General features: G+C 37.9%; 1 protein-coding gene across 1 annotated transcript in view; it reads right to left on the bottom strand.

The window, feature by feature from the left end:
* gnaz (guanine nucleotide binding protein (G protein), alpha z polypeptide) overlaps positions 1-13,019 on the bottom strand; it is a 55,694-nt gene extending 42,675 nt beyond the window's left edge. Inside the window, exon 1 of the mRNA XM_067398110.1 lies at positions 12,749-13,019. The gene's annotated coding sequence lies outside the window, so the exon portion shown is untranslated. The remainder of the gene's footprint in view (positions 1-12,748) is intronic.
* Positions 13,020-13,667: the final 648 nt, after the last annotated feature.

The raw sequence follows: 13,667 nt of genomic DNA, 5'->3' as shown, positions 1-13,667 counted from the left end.
GGATATAACGATGGCTAACATACAGTGTTCCAGTTCAGACAGGAATCAGCATTCTCTTTCTGGGGTTCTGACTCATTGGTGGTGTACAGGAACCTGCCTACGTCAGAAACAAGATAGATGTAGGTCGCAGACTGAGAGATATTCAGCACGCTGCATTTAAAGCCTTACATTAGCAAGACATCCGATGTGGCCCAAATAGCATTGGAATAAAAGTTCATCAAAAAATGAAATATCTGTCATCATTTACTCACCCTCATGTTATGGTTTACTAAAAGGAGATGTTAGGCAGGATGTGTCTCTTGTCCATATAAAACTGAATGTTGACCAGGGGCTGTCATTGTCCAAAAATGCAGTCCAGCACAAATGACTCAAGTGCTATATTTAAAATCTTTTGTCATACAATAGATTTGTGTAAGGAAAAAAAAAATAAAAAATTAAGTCAGAAGTACTTAAAATACTTTTCTCTGACAGGCCTCAAATCTACAATTTTTTGTCATTAAATCATTAGATATTCTGGCCATAAATTAAGAATTCAATCCCAAGACTTCTTAATTTGTGGCCACGTTTTATTAAAGGTGCCCTAGAATCAGAATTTGAATTTACCTCAGCATAGTTGAATAACAAGAGTTCAGTACATGGAAAAGACATACATTGAGTTTCAAACCCCATTGTTTCCTCCTTCTTATGTAAATCTCATTTGTTTAAAAGACTTCCGGAAAACACTTGAATCTCAACATAACACCGACTGTTACATAACAGTCGGGATCATTAATATGTATGACCCCAATATTTGCATAATGCCAGCCCATTCGACACATTAGACAAGGAAAGGCAGTATTAACGTCTGGATCTGTGCACAGACAAGGTAAGCAAGCAAGAACAACAGTGAAAAATGGCAGATGGAGCAATAATAACTGACATGATCCATGATATCATGATATTTTTAGTGATATTTGTGAATTGTCTTTCTAAATGTTTCATTAGCATGTTAGTAATACACTGTTAAATGAGGTTAAAGTTACCATCGTTTCTTACTGTATTCACGGAGACAAGAGAACCGTCGCTGTTTTCATTTTTAAACGTGCAGTCTGTTCATAAACACAACTTCATTCTTTATAAATCTCTCCAACAGTGTGTAATGCTAGCTTTAGCCACAGAGCATAGCCTCAAACTCACACAGAATCAAATGTAACCATCTAAATAAATACTTTACTCACATAATTCGAAGCATGCATACAGCATGCATGACGAACATCTTGTAAAGATCCATTTGAGGGTTATATTAGCTGTGTGAACTGTTTATGCGATGTATATATAGTCGAGAGCTCGTGTGGCAGAGGAAGCGCATCTCTTAAAGGGGCCGTGCTGAAAAAAATCAGTGTATAGTTAATGATGCCCCAAAATAGGCAGTTAAAATCTATGGGGTATTTTGAGCTGAAACTTCACAGACACATTCAGGGGACACCTAGGACTTATATTACATCTTGTGAAAAAACAATCTAGGGCACCTTTAATTTGTTCCCTTGTTATATTTAAATAATTTCCACAACTTATCAGAGGGATCCCTCGTTCAAGGTAAATCATTGCCATCTTGTACTAGTACTTCGTGGCCACAATAAACGAGGGAACAAATTAAACCAAATGAACAAATTTCCTAATCTGCATTTCATGTATGGGACTCTATACAAAAAAAAAAAAAAAAGCGTTTTGAAGGACATTTCCCATTAGTGATGTCAAACTTGGTGTGATACATCTTGATGCAACAATATATGTGAACATTAATGAGATTTGAGAGCTGCAACAGACAAGATTATCAGTGAATAATGACTTTTATCATGCTTTGATCCCCATTCATTTTCATTGTATGGAAAAGAGCAGCATGAACACTCTGCTAAAGTTCTCCTTGTGTGCTCCATGGAGAACAACAACAACAACAACAAAAATGTACAGGTTTGGAATGACATGGGGGTGAGTAAATGATAACAGAATTTTGATTTGTGAGTTAATTATTCATTTAAGGCCATGCCTGGTGGGTTACCAGTACAACCTTTCTTTTGAACACTTTCTATCACAGATTCTGCTTAATTTCCTTTCTTTTTGCTTTGACAAGATACTAGGCCTACCAAGGGACAAGTGCTTAGAGTCACGTCCAGCCCGAGTACTGGATAAAGGAGACAAAGAGATAGAGGCACTTTTCTGTAAGTAATAGCGCTTAGAAGATTTTTATTATGACAGGTTGTGAAGATTGGCAGAGCGTGAGGTGAAGAAGTGAGACAAAGCTTTATGAGAATGAATTAGGAGACACAGCGTAGGGTTATCAGGATGAAGTCGTTCTGCATTATGACTAATTACTAAATCAGTCAAGGTCAGAGTTTTTTCCTCTTATCTCCGTCTGAAGTCACAGTATCTCAATAAATCACTGAGCTTCACTACAGGCTCAATTAGTTATATGTCTATAAGCAAAGCTACTCAACTTTGGAAAGTCCAGGGGCCACAAAGCAAGAACAGTTCAGGCTCAAATACAAGTTAGCTAGGTGGTATCTAGCTGGTATATTATACTATTTTACGAGGTGGCTTTATTTGAATTTTACTTTGTATGAATGTGTACAATGTGATTCGTATGAAAACTTACGTTTTTAGAGGAAAAAATGTAAGCATAAATGTGGGACATAAGCACTTTCGCCACACTTTTATTAAATAATATACTTTGTCTATATGACAATGGAATAATATAGCAGTTCATTTATTGTGTCACTCTCCACTCTCCACTTTTCAGGAAATTAAAAATGCTTTGGCTAATTGGTGGCTAATTCATGTAAATTCTTACAATCTCATTTGTACGTTTTGAGAAACTGAGATTGATAAGGTTTAGGGGTGGAACTTCATGCTTATGTTTTTTTCTTCCTTTTTAAAAATTGTATGTTACTGTACAAATCACATTGTACGAAATTGCCACCTTGTAAAATATTTATTATAGTTTTCTCATGAGATTGGTTGCACTCGCAGCATAATATGCAAGGTAGTTGAAGCTAACTTGCAACTTTTATTCATTTGCCAAAAGCATTTTTTTTGTCTTATTTGGCAATCTGTGAATGTTAATTTTGGCCTTTGGCCAAGGTCTTTAAAAGGGTTTTTATGCGCACTATTGTGAATACAAAAAGGAGTGAAGCATTGTGGAAAGTAGCATATTTAACATGTTTATGAAGTTCAGAGTGTTCCAGGTACATGCGTTTCATTGCGTCTGGATGAAGGGATTGTATGCATTGAAAATGAGTGTGGGGGCGTCACATGATGAGCTTCAAACAATCACATTTGTCCAAAGCTTTGTACACTCATGACCCAAAACTGACCCAAGATGTCTTGCTCAAAGGACACAGCTTTGTTGTACCACAGTGCAAACATCAGGAGAAACAATGAGTGGCAGTGTTTCAGTCAATAGCGGCCCCAAAACAGAGGACTTTTGATTTGGCTGGGGATGGCGTTGATGGTGGGCGACTGCATAGCAGATCTGTTTTTATCATAAAGAGTCCCATGAGAGGCAGGGGCATGTTCTGGGCCCTATTAAAAGTGTTGTTTTCAGTCACATGTGCTTCTTGCCCTGACAATGCATGTCTGTGTACTGTGAATGTTTTTGCATTGCTGCTAATGGGAACCATCTATATAGGGGAAACCAGACTGAAGGGGGGAAATGGTGTACCAACTATCGGTTGGAATTTAAGTTCTAACAGTTTGCATTTGTCCGCAACCTTTTCACCTCAGCTGCTGTCAAATAAAGGAATACAAAAGAGGTCTGATCAAGCTCAAGAGCGACATGTTGCTAATCGGTCTTCAAGCACAGCTTTGGTTGTGTGTAATGTTAAAATTCAGGCTTTGATAAGATATGAGCCGTTTTGAGGCACAGCAGATTTCTGAAGGGAGGGGTCGGTTTATCTCTGCTAGCCCTAGCTGCTGCACTTAGCTGGGGTGTGATTTCACTATTCACTGTAAACACAGACCATGAGGGGGAGTATCAGCACAAAACTGGCCAGAATGACGCTTATGAAAGGTTGTCAGACATGAATGTACCTGACTTTGAAGGAATGTGCAATACTGGCCATATCAACACAAGTTATTTCATAATGTTGATTACAATAATTTTGCTATTAATTTATTTTAATAATCAATCAATCAATCATATGATACAATGACAGTAAAATGTACACAAGATTACTGAAATTAGGTCATGATGTAATGGCAGCAACAGATCTTTTCTTCTGTATTATGATGTACATCCAAGTGAAACAGATGGTTTTATCCGGTTGTTGATTGGATGGAGGCAGATCTGAATGCAAGCTTGCTGTCGACTGTAAGAAAGTGGCGGGGTTTAAGGAGACCAAATGAATGGAGAAGGCCGTTGTATGTCACTAGAGAGAAGTCTGAGGTTTCACCAGAAAATCCATTTATGACATATTGATTTAAAGGTTTAGTTCACCCAAAAATGAAAATAATGTAATTAATTACTCACCCTCATGCCGTTCCACACCCATAAGACCTTCGTTAATCTTCGGAATGTAAATTAAGATATTTTTGTTGAAATCTGATGGCTCCGTGAGGCCTCCATAGGGAGCAATGACATTTCCTCTCTCAAGATCCATTCATGTACTAAAAACATATTTAAATCAGTTCCTGTGAGTACAGTGGTTCAATATTAATATTATAAAGCGACGATAATATTTTTGGTGCACCAAAAATCAAAATAATGACTTATATAGTGATGGCTGATTTCAAAACACTGCTTCATTAAGCTTCGGAGCTTAATGAATCTTTTGTGTCGAATCATGATTCAGATCGCGTGTCAAACTGCCAAACTGCTGAAATCACGTGACTTTGGCGCTCCAAACCACTGATTCGACACAAAAGATTCATAACGCTCCGAAGCTTAATGAAGCAGTGTTTTGAAATCGGCCATCACTATATAAGTCGTTATTTTGGGGGGTTTTTTGGTGCACAAAAAATATTCTCGTCACTTCATAATATTAATATTGAACCACTGTACTCACATGAACCGATTTAAATATGTTTTTAGTACATTAATGGATCTTGAGAGAGGAAATGTAATTGCTGGCTATGCAGGCCTCACTGAGCCATCGGATTTCAACAAAAATATCTTAATTTACGTTCCAAAGATGAACGAAGGTCTTACGGGTGTTGAACGGCATGAGGGTGAGTAAAAGAAGACATCATTTTTGGGTGAACCAACCCTTTAAAATTAAGTCAAAACAAATTGCAAATTGCAAATTGCAAAAAAAAAAAAATGCATGCATGGATGAATCTTTCACAATAAGATCTAATATGCATTTAGAAAATAGATAGGGTGAATTTCTAATTCATGTCAAGAAAAATAATGATGACTCTTCTTGCACTACACAGATTTTTATCTAATCAAATGCTCTCTAGAATGTGAATGTCCCTCCCCCAACACCACATGCAACTGACTAGCATGCAGCAAGTCATGTTTCAGTGTGACATTGCTAAAGCCTAGGGAGACGAGTTGTTTAACATGTCCCACCACAACTTCCTGTTTCAGCAGGAGCATATGTCAACTCAACACAGAAAATAAGACTACACACATTAAAAAATTTCATGTGGTCTTTAACTTGCATTGAACCTGGAATATTCCCCTATGGTCAAAACGCAACTGTAGCAGTATGCTAGCACAGCAGTTTGACTATCATCTAGCTTTAATAGTTCAGGTAGCCTATTTATATGACATTTGCAAGGTTAGACTGACTCACACACTATGCATCCTGTGGAGCATCTTTGTATTCATCTGCATGGCCATAACAGCGGTCATATGACTGAAGGAGAGCTCATGGGGTGGTGGCACCCCTCCACCTACCCCTCAGTCATATGACCGCTGTTATGGCCATGCAGACGAATACAATGATGCACTGTGCATAATGAGAACAGAAAAGAGGACCCTCTTAGCTCATCTACGCTCGGTCACACACACACAAATACTGTAGGATGATTCTTGCAGCAGTCCCAGAAGAAAATTGCATCGCTCAGAGGTGCTCTTTCATAGTTCGACAGGCTTAATGGCGTTATGATTCATTTCAAGCATCAGCTTTGCCTCAGATGAGTCTCATTAATTTGCTTAAAAAATGAAAACTGATGCAAATGAGATGCAAACTGTTTACATACAGTAAGACTATGGTTGTATAGTGTATAAAACATTATAAACTATATATATATATATATATATATATATATAATATTTTCAAGAGATTTGTGATTTTTGTGATTTCTTTCCGGGTGTGATGGCAATACTTTAGATCAGAGTTTCTCAATCCATTCCTACAAATGGCATAATCCCTAATCTGTATGAAAATGCCTCTCTATTCATCAAACTCTGACTGATACATTAAAATCTGCTTTATGTCATTATTGAAGTTGGATGCGGTTCACGCAAGCAGAGAATGTGATTAAATGACCGCACGTGTACTTCATCTAAATAAATTGCGAATAAGCCAGTTGATATGCTGGATTTCATAATCGAACATGTCATTATAAGACATTACATTATTATTTGTTTTGTTTTTTCAGGTATTGTTTTTTCTGGTATTATTAAACCATTGTTTATTCCAGGTATTGTTAAAGCTCCTAAAACCACTTCCCTTGGTGGCGTGTGTTCACAAAAAAAATGCAAACACCTCTGAGTCCCTCTCCCCATACCTGCTGACCTAGATAAGAGTACGTGCCTCCTCTTCCTGCCAAGTGCCATTTCCGAGTGATAGGGCCAGACGTTGCATACAGCCGCTTGACCAATGGCTCATCCAACATGTTTACACCTTTAGTTTCAAAATATGATGCATGTAACATTTGCAAATGAGTTTCTATTTTTTCTGGTTAATTTAGTAGATGTTTAAATACTTTCACCTATTCCAGTTTAATATGTAGAGATGACTGTATAAGCCATCGATCCCTGAAAACTGTAAAAACTGGCTCTGATCCTCTATTCTGACCAGAACAATGTACCAACACTGGCTCAACCAGTGGAGTGAATTTAGGGGTGGGAGTGTTCAGGAAACCTGTTTGAAATGAACATTATTTTTGCAGTTTCATTTGGTGGTACTAGTGGAATAAAAATTTCATTTTTAATTACATAGTTTTTTTTTTTTCAATTAACTTAAATTGTGTGACAAATACATTTTGATAAAAGTACATTCCATGCAGTTTCTCACTTAACGAGGGCATAAAACTTAGCCTTAAAACATGTAATAGGTAATAAGATAATTCTTTATTAAAAAAAAAAAAGATGAATATAGCTTGTCACAGTGCTCTCACACTGTTTGAAATTCCCAAAAATGTAAAACAAGTGAGTATATATATATATATATATATATATATATATATATATATATATATATATATATATATATATATATATATATATATATATATATATGTGTGTGTCACCCCGCCCCAAAAAACCATAAGGGTCAAAAGGGTCCATTTAAAAAAAAAAAAAAAAAAAAAAAAAAAACTGAATAAATAATAAATAAGCTTTCCACTGATGTATGGACTGAGGCAACAATCTGAATATCTGGAATCTGAGGGTGCAAAAAAATAAAAAATATTGGAGAAAATCGCTTTTAAATTTGCACAAATTAAGTCTTTAGCAATGCATATCCACTCACAAAAATAATTTTTTGGATATATTTATGGTAGAAAATTAACAAAATATCTTCATGGAACACGATCTTTACTTAATATCTTAATGATTTTTGCCATAAAAGTTGGCTATTGCTACAAATATACCCATGTGACTGAATGGTTTTGTGGTCCAGGGTCACACATAACTATAAAACATACTGTTCACTGTTAGATTATGTTAGCTCAGGTACATTATATTAACAGATACAACTCTTGACTTTATAATATTGAAATTAACATTAACTAAGACTAATAAATTCTTTGGAAGTATTTGTCATTGTTAGTTTGTGTAAATATTCTTACTTAAACAAAATATATTCTATCTACTGCAGATAAAGTCCAAGATAACATTGTTTCCAAAAGCCAAAATAGAACATGTCATTTCAGTTCTCAATCCTACTTCCTTCTGCACATTTTAACACAGTATTATGAAACCTATTCTTTGTGATATGCAAAACTGCACTGTGGAACAAACTGCTGATAACAACTGTAGTTGACTCATCAGGAGAAATGTGATCTTGACTACAGAATTAACTGTCGGATCCATTTCATCCTGCTGATGTCATGACAACTGTGCTTTTATGCCAAAATCACTTTGCTTTGTAAATGAACACGAATAAAGGTGCAACAAGCAAACATATAAAGGTGATACAGATACGAACTTAGCATGAATGGGAGGGTGGTTTCATTTAAAACATCATAGTCTTCTTATGTCTTTTGAATTGTAACATAAATAACCATAATCAGAATACACTGGAAATCATCTAGCAACTCAGTAACAACATGTTAACACCTTAGCCTATACAAGTATGATGTTCGTCGTGTATGATCATCACGAATTCAATATTTGTTCAATCCTTGTTCAAATAGGAATGGCATTGGCAGGGCCTGTTTGTTTGGTTCACAGTAAAACGAAGTCAAGACTTTTCCACTTATGGCAACACTTTGGGCAACATTCAATAGCATTACTTTTCTCTCAGACTGTATGTGCATACTTTGAATCTTCTTACACTCTTCTGGCAATTCTTAAACCTTAACAGAACCAACTTAAGATTTGGATGTGACCTATATCATATAGAATTCCACAGCTCTTCTTATAAGCAGACCACTTGATTATAGCTAATAACTTGGTTCAATTCAACAAAGGACCTCTCTCACATGTGTTTCCATAAAACAAGGGCCTGGCCACCTCCTGACCCTAAACTTGTCAGAGTGTTGGATTTTCCATGCTCTCACTGAGAAAAGCCCTTTCAGTCCACTTCACCGAGTAGCTACTCCAATTCTAGCCAATCTATGTCAGAAGACAAGTCTTGCACAATATGCATGCTGCATTTTTTTAATATGATATCACTTAAAGGGGAACTCCAGCTGAAAAAAGGGATTATTATTTGTCATATGTTGGATTGCAATGATTAATCAGAACCTTCATGTTGTTCCAAATTCGTATAAGTTTATTCAATGGAACACAAAAGGAAACATTTGAAATAATGTTCTGGTCACTTTTTTCCCCTTGAAATTACAATGAATAGGGACTAAAACCTCAAAAAGGATGCAAAAGCATAAAAGTGCATTTAAAATGGTCCATATCATTTGTGCAGTGTACTATATTTCAAGTAATTTGAAGTCTTTACTAGTACTAATGTCCGACTCATGAATGAATGTTGAGTCAGATCTTTTTATGAATCAAATGATCCAGTTCACAAAACCTTAATGATTCACTCCCCACTCACTGTTAAAGAGCAACCAGAACAGTCTTCAGAATTTCATCTTTTGTTTTTAAAAGAAGAAATAATCATATTTTAGAACAACATAAGGGTGAGTAAATAATGACCATAAAGTTTAAAGTTATGTAAAAAAAAAAAAAAAAAACATAAAATAAAATATAATTTGTGGAAAAAAGCCAATATTTATGCCATTAGTGGCACCAGATATTGACTATTTTTCAAATCAGTTTCCAAACACTCTGTCCGTCTTCCATTGGTTAGACAAACAGATAGCCCCGCCCCAAACTCACACCATTGGTTGAGCCAGTGTTGCTATGTCAAAATCCTCAAACAGTGAAATGTTGAAACACTTTTCTGGTAAGTCAACCTACATTCTGCACATTCTCTGCACATTAAACTGGGATAAAAGACATTTTAACAAATTACACACATCATCTTTAAGTACATAATGATGCTAAATTCATAAAGACAGCATTGTGATGGAGTTACAGGACTGACAGACTTCCTGAGTGTAGATTTAACATGTTTGTTACATGCTGCACATTTGAGCTATTAAATAATCACCATTCGCTTTTAGCACTATTAATGATCTGACTAATCCACAAACCTTTAAAAATGGCACACATTTTACAGCAAAACAGTCAGGAATCATAAACAATACGTCAGGAATGATGAATAAAACTAATTACAGTTTTAATAAGCAGTACCCTTTAGAAACTGTATCCTCAATGGCAGATGTGTGATTTGTTCTGAGCATTAATGAACAGCTGGCTATCAGAGCATGTAAGGTCACCAGTGAGGTGTTTTGCCAAACCTCTTCTGTAGTGCCAAAAACTGGTTATTATGATCATTCAAGCATTCGCTCTGAAAGTAGCATGTGTATATTTTGGCATTTCCCTTTCCCTATCAGTGTGGAACTTAGCCTACAATTTCTCCTGATTATTTTCTTGCATATAATTTTTTTCTTTTAAGCATATAACATGGACAGAATTATTTAGTCTCCATCAGACACATGTAGTAGGACCCCACAAATTAAACACTCCGGTGAACACTTCAGTGACAGAAGCTTGTTGAATAATAAATGTAATGACTTTCTTTTGTAAAATATAAATTAAAACGATATTCGTGTGCATGCGTGCTCTGCTATCAAAGCCGCAAGCTCAGGTATTTTTAAAACATGACCCAAATGCATAACAATCCGACGTTCAGTGCTTTAGATGGTTTTGTTTATGACACAATTTTGGTTCACAGTTAAATAAGCTACCTGGATTTCAAAGTGTAGCCAGTTAAGCTGTGAAGTTTATTTTTAACCATCATTTGAGTCTGAGCTTTCATTGTGATCATTTTGTTGTTGACGTCTATAATGTTTGAATATCACTGACATTGATGCCTGCGTTTTGACATCCATGATTATCCTCACATTCTTATATGCAAATGAGGAGCAATAATAAAATGAGGGGAAGCCTTCCATAACGGCCATCATATCAGATGACAACACAGGATGTAGAAATATTAACTGGTACTTAGCTGATCTTGCACAACCATCCTGCAGTTTGGTCAGTTTGTGGGTTGTGGGGGGGTGGGGGGAAGCGCTGGCTGTATCTGTTCATCTTTGCATAGTCTTTGTTTTCCTGTCTTTTTAGTAACAAAGCATCTTTACTATATTAGCACTCTATTGAGTAACTATGCTGTAATGAAGTGAACTTAGCTAGCATAACTGTTCGCTGGCCTTGCCAAACCTCCCCAGAGGAAAATTATACTGCTCAACGGTTGCTCTGTTATAGCTCAGGAGTTCTCAGCTACATTTCATTTAATTATTTTGTCTGAGCTGTTTCTCCTAAAATTCCTTTGGAAAAACAAAAATGCACTCTTCAAAATAATAGGTTATTTACTGGCATCCCTGGTTCCATGAACCTTTCCATTGCACAAAAGATTCTTTAGAGTGTAAAAAAAAGGTTCTTTAGATTATTAAAATGTTCTAATACTAGAAAAAGAGGTTCTTTTAAGCACTGTTGGTTGAAAATTGGCTATTCTATGGTATCGCTTTGAAAACCCCCTTTTAGAACCTTCTGTTTTTAAGAGCATAGACACAAATGTGACTATTGTTAACAGAGTAAGTGTAAAAACAATAATATCAATGTGAATATCATAGCTCAAATTATTCAGTATAAGAAATGTTATATTGAAACTTCTGACTTTAGCATCTAGGCAAATTTGAGCACAGTCTGAGACAATGCTGAGAAACTCTATACATGCAAGTGCAAGATTACCAGAGTCTTTTACTCAAGAGAAGCAAGCTCTCTTTACTCAAGAGAGGCAATTTGCTTTCCCTTTAATGTCATTGCTATTTAGGAGAAACAATCGAGACTTTAATGAGATTTCATTTGTAATGGGTCCGTGGGCTACCCCGTACATCCGTTCCCTTGCTTGTGGCGGGTTCGTGCAAAGCCCTCTTAGGATATATTTTAACTTTCTTCCTCCTTTCATTTTTTTGTACCGCATCATCCTCCGCCCCTCTTCCCCTACTATCTCTCCACCATTATACCCCCACCCCAGCCACCTAACCCCTCCCTGTGCAGGTTCCCTCGCACACATGCACGCACAACCCTGTCACTAGGCTACACCGCCCTCCGCTGCCCTAATAACAATCCCAGGAATTTTAGATAGAGCAAAAATGCTTCAAATGACACTCGGGAAGGAAAGGGGGCCTGCCTGCGGGGGAATCGCGAACCCGTCGCTGGCTCACGCAATCACTCGGGCCAACACATTGATGGCAATCAATGGGGAGCAAATGCATCGTTGGTTAATGTGGAGCAGTGGGAGTCAAAGATCAGCAGGAGTATGGCCGAAAGGAGAATATCGACACGGGGCATTCGGTACACCGCCAGGAGAAGAAACAGCAGCCCTGTCTCTCCACGGGGTGTGCACCTTATTCAGCTTCTTCCATATTCACCAGCCAGCAGAGCGTGGCATGAACACACTACACCTAGTGCACTGCTCCATTTGAGATTCAATAATATGTGACCATTTAACATTACACAAGCTGAATCACTAGGTACGATACGTGGGCAAGAAACCGAAGATGTTTAGACCTCAAACATACACTCGTAAACCAATCTAGGGCTCAGGGGGGCTGTTTTAGCATCATCCCTGAGCATCACCTCACAGAGATGGAGGAAAATACCATTCTCCTGCCCGAGGTACTAAACACGGTCACATTCCCAAGCCAAAAACAAACCCAAGGACACTACCAGGGAGGCTAGCCTTGGTGTAAAAACAGGAATAAGGGTGTGTGGAAAGAAGACTAAAAAAAGAAAAGATTTCCTCACCGTTTCACTGCTTGCCGTCCATTCACCAGCAACACTGCAGACAAACATTCGCTTGGGAGGCAGAGGGAGAGCGCGATCCGTCCCTTTACTCCTGAATCGCCAACATCCTCAGATCCGTCTGAATCTCCTCTCACACATGCACTCATTCACTGACACTCTTTCGTTGTGTCGTGCTCTCTCCTCCTCTTATAATTGTCGGTGTGCTATTTCCCCTCTTGTTAGCTCCAAGGCAGTTAAGAGACACTGCAGCGATGGGGGAGGAGGGTGTGTGTGTGCGCATGTATGTGTGCTTGTGTTCAAGTGTGTTCATTCGTGAGTGAGGGAGTATGAGAGCAACGGAGGGAGGAGTCAGTGGGGATAGAGGAGAAGAGAGGGGAAAACAGCTAGTAGGATTAAATCCTGAGGAAATAGAGAAAGCAGAGCGGGGTACAGAGAGATCTCTTGAGGACACAAAGCAAAGCATATTGCAAAGAACGACGGGTATGAATGGGGAATAAGGAGGGATATCTGTGTGCATGCAAGATATGGCAGATGTTCTGCTGCACTGCTGGTTTGCTCGGCCAGCTGCATGAGTCGGTCCACAACAGGGTTGGTTGCGATTTCATTGATGGCTGAAAGAGCTTGCAGGAAAATGATACAGAGCGAGAGATAGAGGCAAAGGAGGGAGTTGAAGGGGAGAGAGGAGATGACGGCAAGGGACCAGGAGGGGGTTGGATAATGCTGTAATATGTTGCTTCTGTGCCAACTGTTTCTGTGACAGAAGGACCACTTCCTCTGCAGCCATTGGTCCCCTGCTTATACGGATAGATGTGCTGACAAATAAAATATCCAGCAGTGGCTCGTGGGTGATTGGAGCATGCTCCCCCTCCCACCCCTCACCTCCCGCCCCCTGTTGAGGCAACAAGATTCTGCCTCACCC

This window comes from Chanodichthys erythropterus, chromosome 10, assembly GCF_024489055.1.
Source record: "Chanodichthys erythropterus isolate Z2021 chromosome 10, ASM2448905v1, whole genome shotgun sequence".
Classification (NCBI taxonomy): Eukaryota; Metazoa; Chordata; class Actinopteri; order Cypriniformes; family Xenocyprididae; genus Chanodichthys; species Chanodichthys erythropterus.
Note: the sequence above shows the minus strand (reverse complement) of the source record. Positions and strands in the feature narration are given on the sequence as shown.